This window comes from Budorcas taxicolor, chromosome 23, assembly GCF_023091745.1.
Source record: "Budorcas taxicolor isolate Tak-1 chromosome 23, Takin1.1, whole genome shotgun sequence".
Lineage (NCBI taxonomy): Eukaryota > Metazoa > Chordata > Mammalia > Artiodactyla > Bovidae > Budorcas > Budorcas taxicolor.
In genome coordinates this window covers 34,236,775-34,258,217 of record NC_068932.1, presented here as the reverse complement: position 1 = coordinate 34,258,217, position 21,443 = coordinate 34,236,775, and positions in this window count along the sequence as shown.

Below are 21,443 nucleotides of genomic sequence, written 5' to 3'. Positions count from 1 at the left end.
ATGAAATAGCAGTGGTATATTACAGGAATGTTTGCCCAATAACCCAGACCATATTGACCATGTCAACTAAAGAAAAAAAAAAGGTAATAGAGCTGCTGCTCTGTGCTGATCTAGCTGTTGTTTAGTTTTGTTTGCAACACAGAGCAGGAGTGGTCTCATCACTGAAGCAAGGCTGGGAATTTGAGGTTGGAGGACAAGCACTTCCGTTCCACCACGAGTTGACCACGTTGCTAAGAAGTTAGAGTGCAGTGGGAAGGAAACAGTCTTCAAAACATCTTTGACCTCCACTGCATTATCAAGGAAAATCTTTAGGATTTCGATTGTTATCTTCACTGCCAAGATTTGGGGCTTGCCGGAATACATAAGGATATATGTATACTCACAACGGCCTCTCTGACTATAGCCATCCTACTGTGTGTCTAACAAGCCTGGTGTCTTACTCCACGTGGGCTGCGGTAACAGACCACCAAACTCAGGATGGCTTGAACAGCAGTGATTTCTCACCTTTGTGGAATCTGGAAGTCCAAGATCAAGGTGGTGGCTGATCCAGGGTCGGGCCAGGACCCTCTTGGTTTTGTAAACAGCCATCCTCTAGTTGCATCTTCACATGGTAAGAGCAGACAGGAAGTAATCTCTCTGACATCTCTTCTTAGAACTGATTCCACCAGGCGGGCTCCACCCTTGCGGTGGATACCTCCCAAAGGCCCTGCCTCCTAATACCATTCCCTTGGGTGTTAGGACTTCAGTCTAAGGGTTTGGGGAGCACACAAACATGCGGTCCCCAGTATATAACACAGACCCAGGGATTCGCCTAGCATTCATGTGAATCCTCACCTGGAAGCCGGAAATGGGTTATTCTCAAGGCAGTTGGCAGGTTAGTTGGCTACCGTGGAAAACGGGTCAGGAGGCCTGGCTCAGGGTCTGTGTTCTACTCACTATTGCCGCAGCTCACACCCGCATCACCACTTGGGTTGGGTTGTGGTTCCCACAGCCAGTGTCAATCTTGACTCGAGATGATCTTGAGTGTCCTGTGGCATGGGCCGCCGTGGATCACCGCTGCATCTGAAGTTGACTCACTGATGGGTCACCCTTGCCTGTCCACAGCGGAGCTCAAGCTGTGCTGGGAATCCTAGGCTTTTCCTGACTGGCCCTGGCCCCGCCCACTGCAGGTCACTCCGCCCATGACGCCCTGCCCACTGCTCAGCCAACCCTCCCACTTTGAATCTCGCCCTCCAGCTCTTCCAAAAGCACTGTGAGTTCTTTGAACGCACCATGCCCTCTCCGCCTCTGCAGCTTTGCCACGGGCATGTCTTCTGTACGAGGTCCAGCTCTTCTAGGCGGTGGAGAGGCGTGAGGACCTGGCCCCATGGACGGAAGGTAATGGCAGTATTGACTATCTGAAATTAGTTGCCCACAGCTCTTTGGAGTTACCGTGTGAGTTTCCCATGGGCTCCATTGGCCCTAAATCAAAGACCAGCCCGAGTTCACACCCTCTCTCGGAGCCTGCCTTGATGGGCCCAGCCCAACCTGCCCCAGTAAATTCTTTGCATGCCTATGGGTGAACATCACGTTTGGTGCTTTTCAACTGTTGCCTAATACTGCTAGTTTTGCCTGTGTTTCTGCTCTTCAGCTGAACTGCAGTGAGATGGTCTCCATATTGAGTGCTTTGTGTTAGCCGTCCCCTTAACTGGATCCCTCAGGACAGCCCCAGGAGCAGATGATTGTAGCTCCTCTGTAACAGGTGAGGGAACCAAAGCTCCGAGGCTAATTAAACATGCCTAATCGCTCAGGGAGCCGCAAAGCTGGGATTCTCCAGGTCTGTCCCACTGCGGATCCTGTGCTGCTTCTGGGTCTCACCACCTGTGACTTTCTGAAAGCAAGGACTACATCCCCCACGTTCCACATCTCTGGGGGCTGCACTGTGCAGAGGAGCCTCTCAGTGTGAGACTGGCCAGGCCCTTCCAGTACTCCCACCAAGGCACAGTTATACATGGTGCTTGAGGCTTCCCAGGTGGCCCTAGTGGTAAAGAACCCGCCTGCCAATGCAGGAGACATAAGAGTCGCCGGTTCGATCCCTGGGTCAGGAAGATCCCTGGGTCAGGAAGATGCCCTGGAGAAGAAAACGGCAACCCACTCCAGTATTCTTGCCTGGAAAATCCCATGGACAGAGGAGCCTGGTGGGCTACAGTCCACAGGGTCACACACAGTCAGACATGACTGAAGCGAAGCATTCTTTTTTTCTTTTCTGGGGGGTACTCAGTAGGCGTGTGTCTCAGCGCCAGCCATTGAACCTCTTTAGGCCTCAGTTTGCTCATCTGCAAAGTTGATAAAAGTAATAAGACCCATCAGAAGATCTTTGCTAAACATGACAACTTCTAAAAGAAAATGACAATTTTATTAATTCTGTAGTGTCAATTTCAAAGGCTTTTTGGAAGTGACATTGAAATCAATTGAAAATTCACTTCAACTTTTAAAAAGTATCATGTACGTGAAATTAGTGTCTAATATTGAGCCTTGTATTCTAATCTTAACCTGAAATTAAAAAGTAAACAATCTGTTTTTGGTTTCTGTGTTTGTAAAAACAGTGAGTTGTTGCAGCAGCTACACTAAATAACAAAAATGTGTTCTTTCACAGTGAAGAAGAGCAGTGTTTCATCAGTTGTGTCTGTGGCTTTTACTAAAGAAAGTTATAAATTCACAAAAAAAGATAGTTGCCAAATCCTAACATCCGTTGAGCACAGCACAGGCGCTAGCATGTCGTCACTGGTCAGGAAGCTTGAGTGATCTTCATTAAGGATAATTAGCCACTTAAACCTGAAGAATCCCCAAAGCTCCCTGAGCCTCAGTTTCCTCATGAGTAAAGGAGGAATGAATACCTTCTCTGGCTATCATATGGGGTTTGAAGCCAGATGAAGTAGACTGTTCAGAAACAGGAAAGTACTATGTTTACAGATGATATTGTGTAATGAGGGTTTCTGGCCCTTGGACAGGGTCTGCTATTATTTTGTTTTATTTCTATTGAAGTATGCTTACTTGACAATGTTATTAGTTTCAGGTGTACAGTAAAGCGATTCCGTTATGTGTACATTTATATCTTTTTTTTAGATTATTTTCTCTTATAGGTTATTACGAAATATTGAGTAGAGTTCCCTGTGGTGTACAATAGGTCGTTGTTGGTTATCCATTTTAGATATAGTAGTATGTATATGTTAATCCCAAACTCCTAATTTATCCCTCCTCCCCTTTACCCCTTGGTCTGAACTGAACTGAACTGAACCACAAGTTTGTTTTCTGTGTCTGGGGGTCTGTTTCCATTTTGTGTATCAGTTCATTTGCATCATTTTTTTTAGATTCCACATTATAAACAGTACCATAATATTTGTCTTTGGCTTAGTATGATAATGTCTAGGTCCATCCATGTTGCTGCAAATGGCATTATTTCACTCAATTCTGTGGCTAATATTCCACTATATAATAAATCGTTTAAAAGTTGCAGTGTGTATATACACACACACCACAATTTCTTATTTTAATATTTATTTACTGGCCGTGCTGGGTCTTTATTGCTGCTCAGGTTTTCTCTGGTGGCGGCGAGCAGGGGCTACTCTTCATTGCAATGTGCAGGCTTCTCCTTGTGGTGGTTTATCGTGTTGTGGAGCACAGGCTCTAGAAATGTGGTGTCTAGCAGTTGCGGCACGCAGGCTCTAGAGCTTGGGCTCGGTTGTGGCATACAGGCTTGGTTGCCCCGCAGTGTGTGGGATCTCCCCAGACCAGGACCAACCTCATGTCTCCTTCATTGGCAGGTGAATTCCTGACCACTGGACCACCAGGGAAGTCCTATACTGCAACTTCTTTGTCCATTCGTCCATTCATGGACATTTAAGATGCTTTCGTATCCTGGCTGCTGTGAATAGTGCTGCTATGAACATTGCGATGCGTGCATCTCTTTTTAAATTCGGCTGCTCTGGGCATGTGGCATGTGGGATCTTCACTGTGGCATGTTGGTTCTTACTTGTGGCATTCAGCATCTAATTTCCAATCAGGGATCAACCAGAGCTCCCTACTTTGGGAGCTCAGAGTCTTAGCTGCTAGAGCTCCAGGGAAGTCCCTATCTTTTTGAATTATAGTTTCCTCCAGATATATGCCCAGGAGTGGGACTGTAGAATCATATGGTAGCCCTATGTTTAGTTTCTTAAGGAACCTCCATACTGTTCCCCATGATAGCTGCACCGATTTACATTCCCACTAGCATTCTACTACTACTTTAAATAGTTTGATCGTTCAAGAATTTTAGTTTTTGTTCTGGGCTTTTTGTCATCTCTGGTCTTTATATGAATTCTCCAACATTAAAACAAGCCCACAATGTGTCTTATATGCTTCAATAACAGCACACTCTTTGTCCAGTAATCATTTAAGATTGAGAGCCCCTGAAGATGTGCTAGTTAATAGTAATGATAACATATTACATGGTACCATATTACATGGTAGTTGAGTGTGGACTATAGCATAAAACTCCCTGTGGTTGAGTTCCAGCTTCATTAATAATTAGCTGTGTGCTGCTGCTGCTAAGTCGCTTCAGTCGTGTCCAGCTCTGTGCAACCCCATAGACGGCAGCCCACCAGGCTCCCCCGTCCCTGGGATTCTCCAGGCAAGAACACTGGAGTGGGTTGCCATTTCCTTCTCCAATGCATGAAAGTGAAAGGTGAAAGTGAAGTCGCTTAGTCGTGTCTGACCCTCAGCAACCCCATCGACTACAGCCAACCAGGCTCCTCCATTGATGGGATTTTCCAGGCAAGAGTACTGGAGTGGTGTGCCATTGCCTTCTCCGAATTAGCTGTGTAACTAGTGAAAATTTGCCTAACTTCTCTAAGCCTGAATTTTAATTTCTACAAAATAGGAATAATCATAGCAATTTGCTGTTCAGTCATTAAGTCGTGTCCAATTCTTTGTGACCCCATGGATTGCAGCACTCCAGGCTTCCCTGTTCTTCACCATCTCCTGGACTTGCTCAAACTCATGTCCATTGAGGCGGTGATACCATCCAACCATCTCATCTTCTGGCATCCCCTCCTGCCTTCAATAATAATAATACCTACCTCAAAAAGCTATTGTGAGAATCAAGTAGAATAGGACTGGGCATGATATGAAATGCTCACTCAAACATTAGCTTCTTTTTTTTATTATTAATTAATTTATTTATTTGGCTGTGCTGGGTCTTAGTTGCAGCATGTGGAATCTTTGATCTTGTGTATTCAAGCTCTTAGTTACAGCATGTGAGATCTGGTTCCCTGACCAGGGATCTGGGCCCTCTGCAGTGGAAGCATGGAGTCTTAACCACAGGACCACCAGGGAAGTCACAAATATTAGCTTTTATTTATGAACTGCTGCCATGCAGTGAGGACTCACTGTGTGCCCATTCTGAGCTAAGCATCTTACATGCTCTGTTTCATGGAGCCCCTTATATTGCTTCTGCTTTCCATGAAACAGACCCAAGGAAACCAAGTGCCTTATACACGATTGGCCTATGGGATTCAGACCCCATCTCCCCAGTTTCAAGCTCAAAATGTAAGTATCATGCAGAGAAGGGCTCAGGTGCCCCCACAGGTACTGCAGGAGCCAGACCACCCACAATGGAAGCATCCTAAGGTGCCAGCTTGCAGGGGTGGGGTGGGGGTGGGGGGCGGTGGTGCGGGGCTCAGCTTTTCCCAAGGGGTTTTAAAGCTGTTGGACTCTGGTGTTTTCTGAGTAGATTTTTCCAGCTTACTCGAGGGATAGAAACACCAGCTGCAGAAGACTTGAGACTCATTCCCATGAAAGATGACTTTGGTTCCAGAAAAATCTTTCCAATTGTATGACTCACTTCGAAGCAACCAAAGGCCACAGAGGCTGAGCTGCCAGTCCTTACAGTATCTGGGGACATTTCCTCGGGGCTTGAGAAAGCCACCAGTCCTACTTAACTCCCGCCCCCACCCCTCACGCCCAACCCCCGTTGCTGGAAGGGGGCCTCGCTCCACCTCCTTTCAGGATCAAACAGCCTTGCCTGGGTGTGTCATGAGCCCTGCCCTGCTGGACACGGCCCACTGTTGGCCGGAAAGCACTGGGAAGGGTGGGAACTTGTGCTAACAGCTTTTGAGAGAGCCCAGGATGGTCAGAGGACTAGTGCCCAAAGCTTCTCAGCCCCAAATTTGCAGACCTGCCTACACACCCTAAATTCCCTTCTCCCCTGAAGCAGCCAGGACTCTGACTAAAGGAATGCCCCTTCTATCCTACAGCACACAGGGGAGGGCTGTAGCAAGTTAGGGCTCCGCTCCGGAGGAGGGTGTAATCTGACCACATTTCTTTCAGTTTCCAATCTCAACTGGTTAAAAAACGCTCTTCAGGGCCTGTCATTGTGCTAAGCACAATAGCAGCCCCTGGAGAGGTTTTTCTGTATTTATTTGTGCTGTCCCCCGCCACTGCTTTGTGTAAACTCAACCCTTCCCATCAGATAAAAAGAAAAGTTGGCTTGGGAAAACCTCCCTCCAAAGCAGAGACTGTTTCTGCTTTGTCCTGAGCATGTTTTACTTGTGGGCCCTCCCAGAACATCCTGGGATGTTCCAGAAGGCCTTGAGGCAGGGCAGAGCCTCCTAGCTTTCAGAAGCAAAGCTTGAGAACCAGACTGGAGGGTATGTGAGTCCAGATGGTCTAAGAAGAAGATGAGTGGTGATGGTCTGATGGCAGCAGCTGATGTTCTTTGAGAGCCTCTGGACTCAGTACTCTGTGTAGATGATTTCATCTGTGAAAGGTAAACCTCTGACTGCAAGGGGCACTAAAAAGTGGGTGGGACTCTAGGCCTTCCCATCAAGTCAAACAGGCATATTCTTCTAAGGCTGTCAAGGCTCTCTGGGGTCTCTTCATTAGCACATGGCTTCTGTGTGTGCCTGTTAAGTCACTTCAGTTGTGTCTGACTCTTTGCTAGCCTGTGGACTGTAGCCTACCGGGCTCCTCTGTCCATAGGATTCTCCAGGCAGGAATACTGGAGTGGACTGCCATTTCCTACTCCAGGGGATCTTTCCAACCCAGGGATCGAACCCCTGTCTCTTAGGTCTCCTGCATTGGCAGGCGAGTTCTTTACCGCTAGCGCCACTGGGAAGCCCACATGGCTTCTAAGGTTTGCAAAAGGACCATCTTTGCACAAACCAATCCCAACCTTTCTCTGCAAGGTGGAGCCTGGCCAGGAATAACAACCTTTTGCTCTCAACTGGGCACATGCTGGCACAGAAAATGTAGGTTCTTTAATTCCTGCTATTGTCCCCAAACATATGCTTCATAATAAAAAGTTAGGAAATGTTGTGAGCAGTTACATTCCCATCAGATAGGAGTCAAAGCCGGCTGGATTACCCTGTGTTTCTTTTTCTTTTTTTTAATAAACAGAACAAATACTTCTTCCTCCACATAAAAATAAGGCGTTTCAGACAACTCAGATTAAATTGCTAGTATTTATTTATCATTTAAAAATTTTTGAGTTTTATTTTATTTTTATTTATTTGGCTGCACTGGCTCTTCCTTAGTTGTGGCATGAAGAATCTTTAGTTGCAGCACGTGAACTCTTACTTGGGGCATGTGGGATCTAGTTTTCTGACCAGGGATTGAAACCAGATCCCCTGCATTGGGAGTGTGAAGTCTTAGCCACTGGACAACCAGGAAAGTCCCTTATTAATGATTATTTGAGTCAAATGGCTTCCACTATAAAAGTGGCACTTTTACAGGCATTGCCTCTGACGCCCACAGGCAACCTGGGGAGCCGCCACTGCCCTCGATACACACATCGGAGCATGGCTGACTTGTCCAGACTCACACGGAGAACTGGGGGAGAGTCAAGATGTGGCCCCAGGGCTAACAAAAGCTCATGCTTCAGTCCACAAGGAGATTCTGATTCTGTAGGTCTGAGGAGGGAGCTGGGAGAAAGCTGTCACCTAAAGCAAAATGTCAAAGCTCCCAGGTGTGGGACTTCCCTGGTGGTGCAGTGGTTAAGACTCCGTGCTCCCAAGGCAGGGGGCCTGGGTTCCATCTCTGGTCAGGGAGCTCCATCCCTCCTGCCTCAACTAAGACCCAGTGCAGTCAAATTAAAATAAAGAATTAAAAAAAAAAAAAAGCTTCCAGGTGATTCTGATGATCAACCAAGCTTGGGAAGCCCTGGCCCACACTGCACGGCCTCAGGTTTAGAGTGGAACTGGCCTGTGACTCATCAAACATCCGTCTGTGAACCTTGTCACTCACTGTCACCCAGTGTCACCCAGAAGTCAGACCAGGGCCTGGGAAGTCTGCCCTCGTGAAGAGGCCTGAGGACTCCTTAGAAATCACTGGCCCCGTCCTTCACACAGCTCTCTGAATCAGAACCTGTCCAAATGTCAGCTCCTTTGCAAGGAGGTGAAGGAGATTATCTCTCTTTAAAGAAAGAAGCATGAGATGAGCGAGAACAGGTCAGGTGCCCAGTCTCTTAAAGGAAAAACAATCCACTGGCATCTCTCTTCCTCCTTTTCTCCGCTTGAGAAACCCCTGAAGGTTGAAAGCATGCCCTCAAAATCCCACTATTATACCAAAAACAGTTTATTTTTTCCCTAGTGTGCTCACAGTTCTTTCAATCTACTGTTTGCTGGTGGTAGTGGTTTAGTCACAAAGTCATGTCTGACTCTAGAGACCTCATAGACTATAGCCCACCAGGCTCCTCTATCCATGGAATTCTCCAGGCAAGAATACTGGGGTGAGTTGCCATTTCCTTCTCCAGGGGATCTTCCCCACCTAGGGATTGAACCCAGATCTCCTGCATTGTTTGCTGGTTCAGTTCAGTTCAGTCGCTCAGTCCTGTCCGACTCTTTGCAACCCCATGAATCGCAGCACACCAGGCCTCCCTGTCCATCACCAACTCCCAGAGTTCACTCAAACTCATGTCCATCAAGTCAGTGATGCCATCCAGCCATCTCATCCTCTGTCGTCCCCTTCTCCTCCTGCCCACAATCCCTCCCAGCATCACAGTCTTTTCCAATGACTCAACTCTTTGCATGAGGTGGCCAAAGTACTGGAGTTTCAGCTTTAGCATCATTCCTTCCAAAGAAATCCCAGGGTTGATCTCCTTCAGAAGGGACTGGTTGGATCTCCTTGCAGTCCAAGGGACTCTCAAGAGTCTTCTCCAACAACACAGTTCAAAAGCGTCAATTCTTCGGCACTCAGCCTTCTTCACAGTCCACCTCTCACATCCATACATGACCACTGGGAAAACCATAGCCTTGACTAGACGGACCTTAGTCGGCAAAGTAATGTCTCTGCCTTTGAATATGCTATCTAGGTTGGTCATAACTTTTCTTCCAAGGAGTAAGCGTCTTTTAATTTCATGGCTGCAGTCACCATCTGCAGTGATTTTGGAGCCCAAAAAAATAAAGTCTGACACTGTTTCCACTGTTTCCCCATCTATTTCCCATGAAGTGAAGGCTTTTTAGCTCCTCTTCACTTTCTGCCATAAGGGTGGTGTCATCTGCATATCTGAGGTTATTGATATTTCTCCCGGCAATCTTGATTCCAGCTTGTTTCTTTCAGTCCAGCGTTTCTCCTGATGTACTCTGCATATAAGTTAAATAAGCAGGGTGACAACATACAGACTTGACGTACTCCTTTTCCTATTTGGAACCAGTCTGTTGTTCCATGTCCAGTTCTAACTGTTGCTTCCTGACCTGCATACAGATTTCTCAAGAGGCAAGTCAGGTGGTCTGGTATTCCCATCTCTTTAAGAATTTTCCATAGTTTATTGTGATCCACACAGTCAAAGGCTTTGGCATAGTCAGTAAAGCAGAAATAGATGTTTTTCTGGAACTCTCTTGCTTTTTCCATGATCCAGCGGATGTTGGCAATTTGATCTCTGGTTCCTCTGCCTTTTCTAAAACCAGCTTGAACATCAGGGAGTTCACAGTTCATGTATTGCTGAAGCCTGGCTTGGAGAATTTTGAGCATTACTTTACTAGTGTGTGAGATGAGTGCAATTGTGCGGTAGTTTGAGCATTCTTTGGTATTGCCTTTCTTTGGAATTGGAATGAAAACTGACCTTTTCCAGTCCTGTGGCCACTGCTGAGTTTTCCAAATTTGCTGGCATATTGAGTGCAGCACTTTCACAGCATCATCTTTCAGGATTTGAAATAGCTCAACTGGAATTCCATCACCTCCACTAGCTTTGTTCATAGTGATGCTTCCTAAGGCCCACTTGACTTCACATTCCAGGATGTCTGGCTCTAGATGAGTGATCACACCATCGTGATTATCCGGGTCATGAAGATCTGTTTTGTACAGTTCTTCTGTGTATTCTTGCCACCTCTTCTTAATATCTTCTGCTTCTGTTAGGTCCATACCATTTCTGTCCTTTATCGAGCCCATCTTTGCATGAAATGTTCCCTTGGTATCTCTAATTTTCTTGAAGAGATCTCTAGTCTTTCCCATTCTGTTCTTTTCCTCTATTTCTTTGCATTGATTGCTGAAGAAGGCTTTCTTTTCTCTTTTTGCTATTCTCTGGAACTCTGCATTCAGATGTTTATATCTTTCCTTTTCTCCTTTGCTTTTCGCCTCTCTTCTTTTCACAGCTATTTGTAAGGCCTCCCCAGACAGCCATTTTGCTTTTTTGCATTTCTTTTCCATGGGGATGGTCTTGATCCCTGTCTCCTGTACAATGTCACAAACCTCATTCCATAGTTCATCAGGCACCCTATCTATCAGGCCTAGGCCCTTAAATCTATTTCTCACTTCCACTGTATAATCATAAGGGATTTGATTTAGGTCATACCTGAATGGTCTAGTGGTTTTCCCTGTTTTCTTCAATTTCAGTCTGAATTTGGTTATAAGGAGTTCATGATCTGAGCCACAGTCAGCTCCTGGTCTTGTTTTTGTTGACTGTATAGAGCTTCTCCATCTTTGGCTGCAAAGAATATAATCAGTCTGATTTCGGTGTTGACCAACTGGTGATGTCCATGTGTAGAGTCTTCTCTTGTTTTGTTGGAAGAGGGTGTTTGCTATGACCAGTGCATTTTCTTGGCAAAACTCTATTGTTTGCTGGTAGGGTACATGTAAAGAATGCTAGTCTTGAGTTTTCTGTGGAGATAGTTGCTCCAGGGAAATTTGGGAACTATCTTTAGGCCTGGCTGGAGAGAGAATAAGAACAGGGAAACCAAGAGTTATGTCTGCAAAGTTTTCTTTTACATAAGTGTGGTTGTTTTTTATTTTTGAATTCTTATATGTAAAGCATCTACAGTGAGTTGAAAAACTGTCCGTCTAAAGATAGGTCCACCCAGAACCTTAGAATATTCCCTTATTTGGAATTAGGGTCTTTGAAGATGTGATTCAGACAGGGTTCTGGGAGTAAGAGCATCCTAGATTCAGGTGGGCCCTAAATCTCATCATATACGCCCTTATAAGACACTCAAAAGGAGAAGACAGAGACACACACTGAGACAAAGGCCATATGAAGGCAAAGACAAAGATTAGAGTTGTGTTGGGCTTCCCTGGTGACTCAGTGGTAAAGAATCCACCTGCAGTGCAGGAGATACTGGTTCGATCCCTGGGTTGGGAAGATCCCCTGAAGAAGGTCATGGCAACCCACTCCAGTATTCTTGCCTGGAGAGTTCCATGGACAGAGGAGCCTGGAGGGTTATAGTCCTTGAGGTCACCAAAGAGTCAGACATGACTGAGCGACTAAACAGCCACCACCATAAGCTCAAGAGTTACCCATCTGAAAGAGGCAGAGAAGTATCCTCATCTGGCACCTTGAGCAGGATCATGGCTCTGCCTTCACCTTGATTTTGAACTTCTGTATTCTGCAATGATGAGAGAATGAATTGCTGTCATCTTGAGCCATCCAGTTTCTGCTCATTTGTTATGGCAGCTCTAGGAAGTTAATTGGAGAAGGTAATGGCAACCCACTCCAGTACTCTTGCCTGGAAAATCCTATGGATGGAGGAGCCTGGTAGGCTGCAGTCCATGGGGTCGCGAAGAGTCGGACGTGACTGAGTGACTTCCCTTTCACTTTTCACTTTCACGCATTGGAGAATGAAATGGCAACTTACTCCAGCATTCTTGCCTGGAGAATCCCAGGGACGGGGGAGCCTGGTGGGCTGCCGTCTATGGGGTCGCACAGAGTCGGACACGACTGAAGCAACTTAGCAGCAGTAGCAGTAGCGGCAGTAAGTTAATATTGCATTTTTATCAATGAAAAAAGGTCTTTAACTCCTCAGCAAGATGGAGCAAGCATTGGTCTAAACCAGATACCTCCATCATGCTGACCTAGGTCCCCAGGGCACTCTGATGCCCCTGCCCAGGTGTGGAGACACAAGGCCTCCTTCTCCAACACCAGAGAGACAGATAAGGATCGGATTTTTCTCTTTCTAGAAAAAATGTTCAACATTTGCCTGGCTATCAATTGGCTGGCCAGGCAGGCATCAATGGCCCAACCTGGTTATGATGTTTTCAGGAGGTAAGGCCTGAAGCAGGCACAGCCCACCTTGGGCGTCCCTGGGCAGAACCGAGCTGGCCAATCAGGTGGCATTTCCTCCTCCCTCCAGGGACTTTGGTCTTTAGAGCCTGGCCCTTGGCTAGCCTAGAAGCAGCGAGGATATTGCTGTAAACGTCCGTCAGCCAGTGTGCAGGGGCAGAGGGGCCTGTGAGTTCGCCTCTCTCTGTGACTGTCAGGAGCTCCGGGTGCTCACTCCTTCAATTCAGAGCCACTACCCAGCAGAATGACCTGGACAGGCTACTCCTGCCTCAGTTTCTGCATTCCTGTAATGAGGGGGAACATGCTGATTATCCCAGGGGTTGCTGAGAGGATTATGCATGAGATACACTGAACAATTACGCATGAGATAACACAGCCCCATTTGTTGTTGTTCAGTTGCTAAGTCCTGTTCTACTCTTTGTGACCCCATGGACTGCAGCACACCAGGCTTCCCTGTCCTTCACTGTTTCCTGGAGTTTGCTCATATTTATGTCCATTGAGTTGGTGATGGTATCTAACCATTGCTTAGGCTCATGTTAACACTATAATAAAAGGTTAGAAAAATATTATTATTGTTACTAAATTAGTATTTTGTATTGGGTATTATCAGCATGAAGGGGAAAGAGTCTATACATTAATGGCTTAAAACCTGATTGAAAATGTCTAGATCCCAGGAACTTATTAAAAATGCAAACTCCCAGGTCCCTCACCACCAGATAAGTTTAATAGAGGACCTAGTTGTGTGTGTGTGTGTGAGAGAGAGAGAAAGAGGGAGGGAGGGAGGAAGGCAGATTAATAACAAAACTCTCATGTGATTCTGGGGCTGGTGGTTTACAAATTATAATTTTTAAAAACATTGCCCAAATTAGGCTGTTCCCTAAACCATGAAGTTTATTTTAATTATTAATCACTAGGAAGGGACTGCATTTGCTTTGAAACTAAAATCGAAATCTTGACATCTCATTTCCATTTTCTGTAATTGGTTACTTTGAAACGGTACAGAATGCCAAGGTCATAAAGTTTATTTTAATGAGTCTTTTCCTGCCCCTAGAAAGTGCTTAAGTTCAAATCATTAAGCTTTATGCTCCGCATTTCTCAACCTATATAATTGGAAAAGATAAACAACAACTGCACCGTATTCTAAAACAAAAATTTTTTTTGAAGTCTGGGACAAAATGTTCCGTCAAAGCTTCAGTGCTCTTTCAGATCTTTCGAGAGGTGAGAATGGACTGGTCCAGCATCTCCTGGCCGCTCTGAGTACACCTGCCGTGCCCCTCTCTAGCCCAGTCTGCCCACCTTCTGGGTCTGCTGCTCTGAGGCCCCAGGGTGCCTCTCGCGTTGCTGCTGACAGGGAGGTGAGGGACCCCCTGTAAAACGTTCCAAAACAGGTTGGTGCTTGGTCTGCATGAATCCCCGAATTCCAGTGTTGAAATCCTAGTGCCCAAAGTGATGGGATCAGGAGGCGAGGCCTTTGTGGGGGTGATGAGGTGATGAGGGCAGAGCCATCATGAGATTAATGTCCTTATAAAAGAGGCTCCAGCAAGACCCCGCAGCCCCTTCTGCCTTGTGAGGACAGAAGAAGTCTGCAAATTGGGTGTGGCCCTCATACGCCCCCTGTTGGCACCCCAACCTCAGACCGCCAGCCTCCAGGGCTGTGAGAAACACATTTCTGTTGTAAAGAACCCAGTTCATGGTATTTTTGTATGGCCTAAATAGGAAGTCACCTGCCAGACAAACTGAATTTTTCCTCCAGTCTCTGAGTTTGCATGCCTTGAATGGAGAAAGTCCGCTTACCTTCTCCCTGCCCAGGGAGCCACAAAGTGGGTTTTTCATGAAAACTCTAGCATGTGGGGGAGGGGGGAAATAGAGGGAAAATGAGAGAGAGAAGTAGCCCTGCAAGGTTGACCCTTAACTTTTCACATCTGACCTCCACCTGAACTCAAGCTAGAATCTCTGCCATTCCGGGGGCTCACGTGTTATTTCTCTAGCATGCATTTTACTTTGGCTTCCTAGGTGGCGCAGTGGTAAAGAATCCGCCTGCCAGTGCAGGAGAGGGAAGAGACACTTGTTCGATCCCTGGGTCTGGAAGATCCCCTGGAGAAGGAAATGGCAACCCACGCCAGTATTCTTGCCTAGAAAATTCCATGGACAGAGGAGCCTGATAGGCTACAGTCCATGGGGTCGCAAAGAGTTGGACACGACAGCACGACTGAGCACACTTTTTACTTGGATGTGTTTCAGACTTTGAAAACATCCCACCAGAGCACTTTGGTTAGTTGTACACTCTATTTCTGCTTACTGGGTGATGTGATAAGCATTGCTGTAAGAAGGCCACTTAGGATGAAGTAACTCTCTGGGAGTTGTGGGCCACCAGGAAGCATTCCAGCATCTAACACACAGTAGGTGCTATACAGTACATCGTCAAGAAATGCTTTTTCCTGGTTGTGCTAATTATTCATTCTCATTGGGATAAGCAGGCTAAAATTATTCTTTTATCTCACCTTTTAATTTCAGTAACATCTATTTAGTACCTAATGTGAAAGACATGATGCTTGGTGTTATGGAAAATATGAACATGAATAAAATAAGGGGTGGGTACTAGAAGGAGCCAGGTGAGGTGCCGAGGGCTCACAATTTAAGGAGACCTCACTCCCAGGGTCACACAAATATTGATGTTTAGATAACATGATCCCTCAAGGAGCTTGAAGGGTGGAAAGCAATATGGACAAGTATATCATAGATTAGATTTACCTAAAGCAGATGAAAAAGTTCATGAGATAAAAAAAATTAAATAGACCAAAGACATAAATGTAAAACCTAAACCTAGGCATTTCCTGGAAGAAAACATAAGGGAAATTGTTCATGACTTTGAGTTAGGCAAAGCCTTCTTAGATATGATACCAAAAGCATGATTCATAAGATTTTAAAAGTGATAAGTTGGTCTTCATTAAAATTAAGAACTTAAGCTCTTCAAAAGGGCTTCCTAGGTGGCACAAGTGGTAAAAATCCACCTGCCAGTGCAGGAGATGCAAGAGACTTGGGTTTGATCCCTGGGTCAGGAAAATCCTCTGGAGAAAGAGAATGAAACAAGCCTCAGGTGGGAAAAAAATATTTGCAAATCACCGATCTGCTAAAGTACTGGAATCCAGGCAACATAAAAATTCTCACCAAGTGCTGGCAAGAACGCAGGACAACTGGACTCTCACATACTGCTGGTGGGGATACAGAATGATACAATTGCTCTGGAAAACAGTTTGACAGTTTCTTGAAAGTTAAACATACACTGGTCATATGACAGTGCAGTCCATCTCCTAGGTCTTCATCCAAGTAAAACCAGAACCTTGGCTCCCATGAAACCTGTCCATGAATGTTTATACTGCCATGATTCAATCTGCCTAAAGCTGGAAACATCCCAAATGTTCTTTAACTGGGGAACAGATAAACTGTAGTTCTTCCATACCATGAAACAGTACTCGACCGTAAAAAGGAATGAGCTCTCACAGTAACATGGGTGAAGTGCAAAGTCATTAGCTGAGTGGAAGAGAAGCCAGAATCGAAAAGCCACAGATATATGATTAGATTTACATGATATTCTAGAAAAAGCAAAACTATAGGAATGCTGCTGCTGCTAAGTCACTTCAGTCGTGTCTGACTCTGTGCAACCCCATAGACGGCAGCCCACCAGGCTCCCCCATCCCTGGGATTCTCCAGGCAAGAACACTGGAGTGGGTTGCCACTCAGTTCAGTTCAGTTCAGTCGCTCAGTCGTGTCCGACTCTTTGCAACCCCATGAATCGCAGCACGCCAGGCCTCCGTGTCCATCACCAACTCCCAGAGTTCACTCAGACTCACTCACATCCATCGAGTCAGTGATGCCATCCAGCCATCTCATCCTCTGTCATCCCATTCTCCTCCTGCCCTCAATCCCTCCCAGCATCAGAGTCTTTTCCAATGAGTCAACTCTTCACATGAGGTGGCCAAAGTACTGGAGTTTCAGCTTCAGCATCATTCCTTCCAAAGAAATCCCAGGGCTGATCTCCTTCAGAATGGACTGGCTGGATCTCCTTGCAGTCCAAGGGACTCTCAAGAGTCTTCTCCAACACCACAGTTCAAAAGCATCAATTCTTCGGCGCTCAGCCTTCTTCACAGTCCAACTCTCACATCCATACTTGACAAAACCACAAATCAGAGGTTACTGGGGAATAGGGAAGAGGGAGCGTTAACTATAAAGCAATACAAGGAAATTTTGGGACGTGACGAAATGTTCTGCATCTTAATTGTGGTGACGATTTTGTGACTATGCATTTTTCAAAACTCATGGGACTTCACACCAAAAATGTTGACTTTTCTATAAAAATTTGTAAAAAAAACAACAACAACAATTTAAGGCAACGCATTTTTATTGCAGTACTAGTATATTGGGATCTGTGAGATGTTATAAAAGGAATGTGATACATACCCAAACTGGCTTACAGTCTTGCTATAAAGTAGGCAGTGGATGCTATGCTGAGCACTTAAGATAAAACAGTGAGCAAATAGACATTAATCCAGTAGCTCGACAAATATAAACTGAGGGGAATGAGTGTGTAAAGAATTAATGGCCTGACTGATTCTAGACCATTTGCAAAGCATTCTTGGGGCCATGCTTCTATTTGAATTGCAACTGGGCTGGATGTGGGCTGCAATGGGGAGGAGGGTGGAAGAGTTGAGAGGAGCATACAGGATGATGGCTGAGTTTCTGGGTTGTGCAACAGGAGAGGTGGTGGAACCTGTAGTGTGCTTTGGAAGAGGAGCAGGTTTGGGGTGGAGAGGAGAGCGTGAGCTCAGCGTATGAACAAGGGCTGAACCATAAGAGCAACAGCTGAGTAAGGGCATAGCTATGCAGTGCTATGAAAACACACGTGCATAGAAAGCAGTGTATGTGAATATTTACAGCAGCATTATTTATAATAGACCCGAAGTGGAAACAAATCATTGTCAACTGATGAATTCATAAATAAAATGTGATATAGCCATACAATGGAATGTTACTTGAAAATATATAGGAACAAGTTCTGATACATACTCTAACATGGATGAACCTTGAAAACATCATGCTAATTGAAAGAATCCAGGCAGAAGAGACAGTGGAATGGAATGTCTTTGGGGATATTAAATAATTCCATTTATTTCCAGAACAAGCAGATCTGTCGATTCAGAAGATAGATTAGTGATTGCCTAATGGTGACAGAATGGGAAGAATGGGGTGATGACTAACAGCTATAAGATCTCCTCTTAGGGTAATAAAGATGTTCTAAAGTCAGCTGTGGTGATGGTCGTTGTCGTTCAGTCCCTAGCTGTGTCCAACTCTTTGTGACCCCATGAACAGCTGCACCACTCCATTAATTCAGTAAAAAGCATTAAATGGTACACTTTAAATGGGTGATTTGCACAGTATGTCAATTATATCTCAATAAAAATGTTTTTAAAAGGAAGAAAGATAATCTGTATTAAGATTTTTTTTTATGTTCTATTTAGAACATTGAAATCTAGTAATCACTTCAATACCCCTCTGTGGGAGGATGATTATAAAAATTATGACATATCAATTACTTGGGATTCAACACAGCAATTAAAAGAAGGGCAGTTAATTTGAAAAAATGTAAACAGAGTTTTATTTTTATCATAAAAACCAAAAGCTATATAGTGGAGAAAGATGCAATCGATTCTGGAGAAGAATGAGATTCCACCAAGTGTTGACTGGAGATGCAGAAGGATGGGAGATTGGAGATAGTGGAAATCAAGAGCGAGGGCAGGGTCTTCTCTGGTGGTCCAGTGGCTGAAGACTCCATGCTCCAAGTGCAGCAGGCCCAGGTTCGATCCCTGGTCAGGCAACTAGATCCCACATGTCGCAACTAAGAGTTTGCATGCAACAACTGGAAAAAAAAAAAAAGAGCATTGTGTTTCCAGAGCTCTGTCATTAGAGGCTCTGAAGTGGCCATGTTAGCTTTCTCCCTAGTGGAGAGTGGGCAAGAAGTTTGAGCAGGAAGGATATACGTTTATGGCTTAGGATGAGGGTGTTGAATTGGTTCTATGCACATGAAGGAAAGCACTTGGAGATAAACTACATTCTAAGCTCTTAGCTCTTTCCTTTACCTCTCTCCTCCATCCACTCCACTCCAAGACTTAAGCCCTAGATAAATGCACCCACAACCCGCTTTTGAACATTCACTCAATAGCAGATGTTATGCTCTTTTTTCTGTGCTTCATCCTGGAGCATCCTTACAACATTGTCTACGAAGTAGGTATTATTATTATCCCCATTTTACAGATGATGAATGCCCAGTGTCATACTGATCATCAACGATGGATCTGGGATAACTCAGTCATGCCAGCCCTTCAGTCTGAAGGACTGAGTCAAGCTATGACCCAGCTCAGGAAAATCTTTTATCATAGCCTCCCAAGTTCTCCCACTTTTCTTTTTTTTTTAAATATTTATTTTTACTTATTTATTTAGCTGTGCTGGGTCTTTGTTGTGGCATGCCGGATCTGTGTCTGAACCAGGGATCGAACCCAGACCCCCTGCATTGGGAACACAGTCTTAGCCACTTGGCAGGGGGGAGTTCCAGCTCTCCCAGTCTTACAGCCCTGCTGGAGGTGGCCCATCTGTTGGGGAGACCATGGACTCTAAGACACTGAGCACTGTGATGCCCCCCACGTGTTGTTTGAATTGTGAGAGTATTTGTGTGTGGGAGGATGTGAATCCTACCAAGAGCCCTGAGGTGGGCGGGGCCGACCCAAGATTCCATCCACAGGTCATGCACATGGGCAGCTGCATTCTCTAACAGTCCAAGCTGAGAGACTGGACTCTCACCGTTATGTGTGTTAACAGGTGACTCTTTTTCTGAGAAAACTGCTCCTCAAGTGCTTTTTTTAAAAAAAGAAAAACGATTGTTGTTCCTTGCCATCTGGGACCTGCCTGTTCTTGGCTCCAAACCCCACACCCCAGGCCCTTCTGCTCTGGGACCTTCCGTAAACATTACTTGAATTACACTAAAAATTCTAATCGAGCGACAGAACGCGGTCCCCAGACACCAGCGGATTTTAGTGGCCTGGTTTCAAGTGCTCTGCCCTGGTGGAGCCTCCTCTATTCCCATTTACATCCTCTCAGTTGTTTCTGCTGGAGAAACGCTGGCTACCTGAGGCTGTTTCCAAACAAAAGGGAAGTTGGAAGCTCCTGGCTAGGATCCTCCTCTCTCTCTCCACGCTGTCTCCTTCTGGCCAGCCTTTTCTTCTCCCTCCCCTCTCTCCTCCTCACCCCCTTCTCTTCTCACTCCCCCAGAGTATTTTGATCCTGAAAGAAAAACAAGTACGACTGTGTGATCCAGTAGGAGCACTGAAGCGAGCTCACTGTAACTCAGCATTCAGAATCCTCAGTAACCAGTTGTGACCCCAGGTGCAGAATGGACTCGCCTTGAAGATTTTGTTCCAGAATTTGTTGTTGTTCATTCAGTCACTGAGTTTTATCCAACCCTTTGCAACCCTAGGACTGCAGCACTCCAGGTTTCCCTGTCCTTCACCATCTCCTGGAGTTTGCTCAAATACATGTCCATTGAGTCAGTGATGCCATCTAACCATCTCATCCTCTGTTGCCCCCTTCTCATCTTGCCCTCAATCTTTCCCCACAATCAGGGTCTTTTTCAATGAGTCAGCTCTTCGCATTAGGTGGCCAAAGTATTGGAGCTTCAGCATCAATCATTGCAATGAGTATTCAGGGTTGATTTCCCTTAGGATTGACTGATTTGATCTCCTTGCTGTCCAAGGGACTCTCAAGAGTCTTCTCTAGAATTTACCAGCATGACATTTTCTAGATGCTTTTATCATGGGCCCATGAAAAAATAATAGGCAACCATCAGCAGAGAAAGGGAAGCATCATTCCCTCCGTTGGGTTAACTGTGGGAAAGGAAAGCCTCGTGAATGCTTGGCTCCTCAGTTGGTAGTGCTGGACCAGGGCATCCCCATCACCTGGGAGGCTGTCACAAAGGCAGATTCTCTGGTCCTGCTCCAGATCTTCCACATCAGATGCTGAATGTTAAGAAGATCCCCAGGTGATTGCTATACATGTTACCATCCAAGAAGCACTCACTTAGTAGATAAGAGTTTTTTTTGCCAGTGAAGATGGCGTTTCTGGTCCCCTTTGAGGCTATAAATCCCTTTGTGCAGTTTATCATCCAATAAAGCCCCAGGTGCCATGCTTAGTGTCAGACACCGGGAAGTAGAGATGGAGAGCAGAGACCTGAGTGGGTGGGTGAGTGGATGAGTGGTTGACATCTTAGCACCAGTTCTAATCCTTGGCACCAAGCAGGACCCTTCTTCCTGTAGAGGGGTTTCTGAAACCAGCCGCAGCTTTGTTTTCTCTGCCATAGGAGGCATGTGTGCTTAGTTGCACCCGACTCTTCGGACTGTAACCTGCTAGGCTCCTCTGTCCATGGGATTTTTCCAGCAAGAATACTGGAGTGGGTTGCTATTTCCTCCTCCAGGGGATCTTCCCAACCCAGGGGTTGAACCCGAGTCTCCCGTGTCTTCTGCACTGCAGGCAGATTCTTTACCCAATGAGCCATCAGGGAAGCCCACAGGAGGCACGAATGACTCTTACCACGTGGGGGGAAGACGCCCTCCCTTCCAGCCATCTTGATCATTGTTGCATCTAACACCTGTTGTGAACTTACGTCTCAGACGTGGAATTAAGTGCCTTATGTGTATTGTCTATCTCATGGAATCCTCACAGCCAACTTGTGAGGTGAATACAATTTTTATCTTGATTTGACTTAAGGGATAAACTGGCGTACAGAAAAGTTGAGTATGTTGCCCAAGGTCATCAGCTAGAAAGAGGTAGAGGGGAGAGTCTAACCTTGACTCTAGAGCCTATGTTCTGGTGTTTTCGCCTTTCTTCAATCATC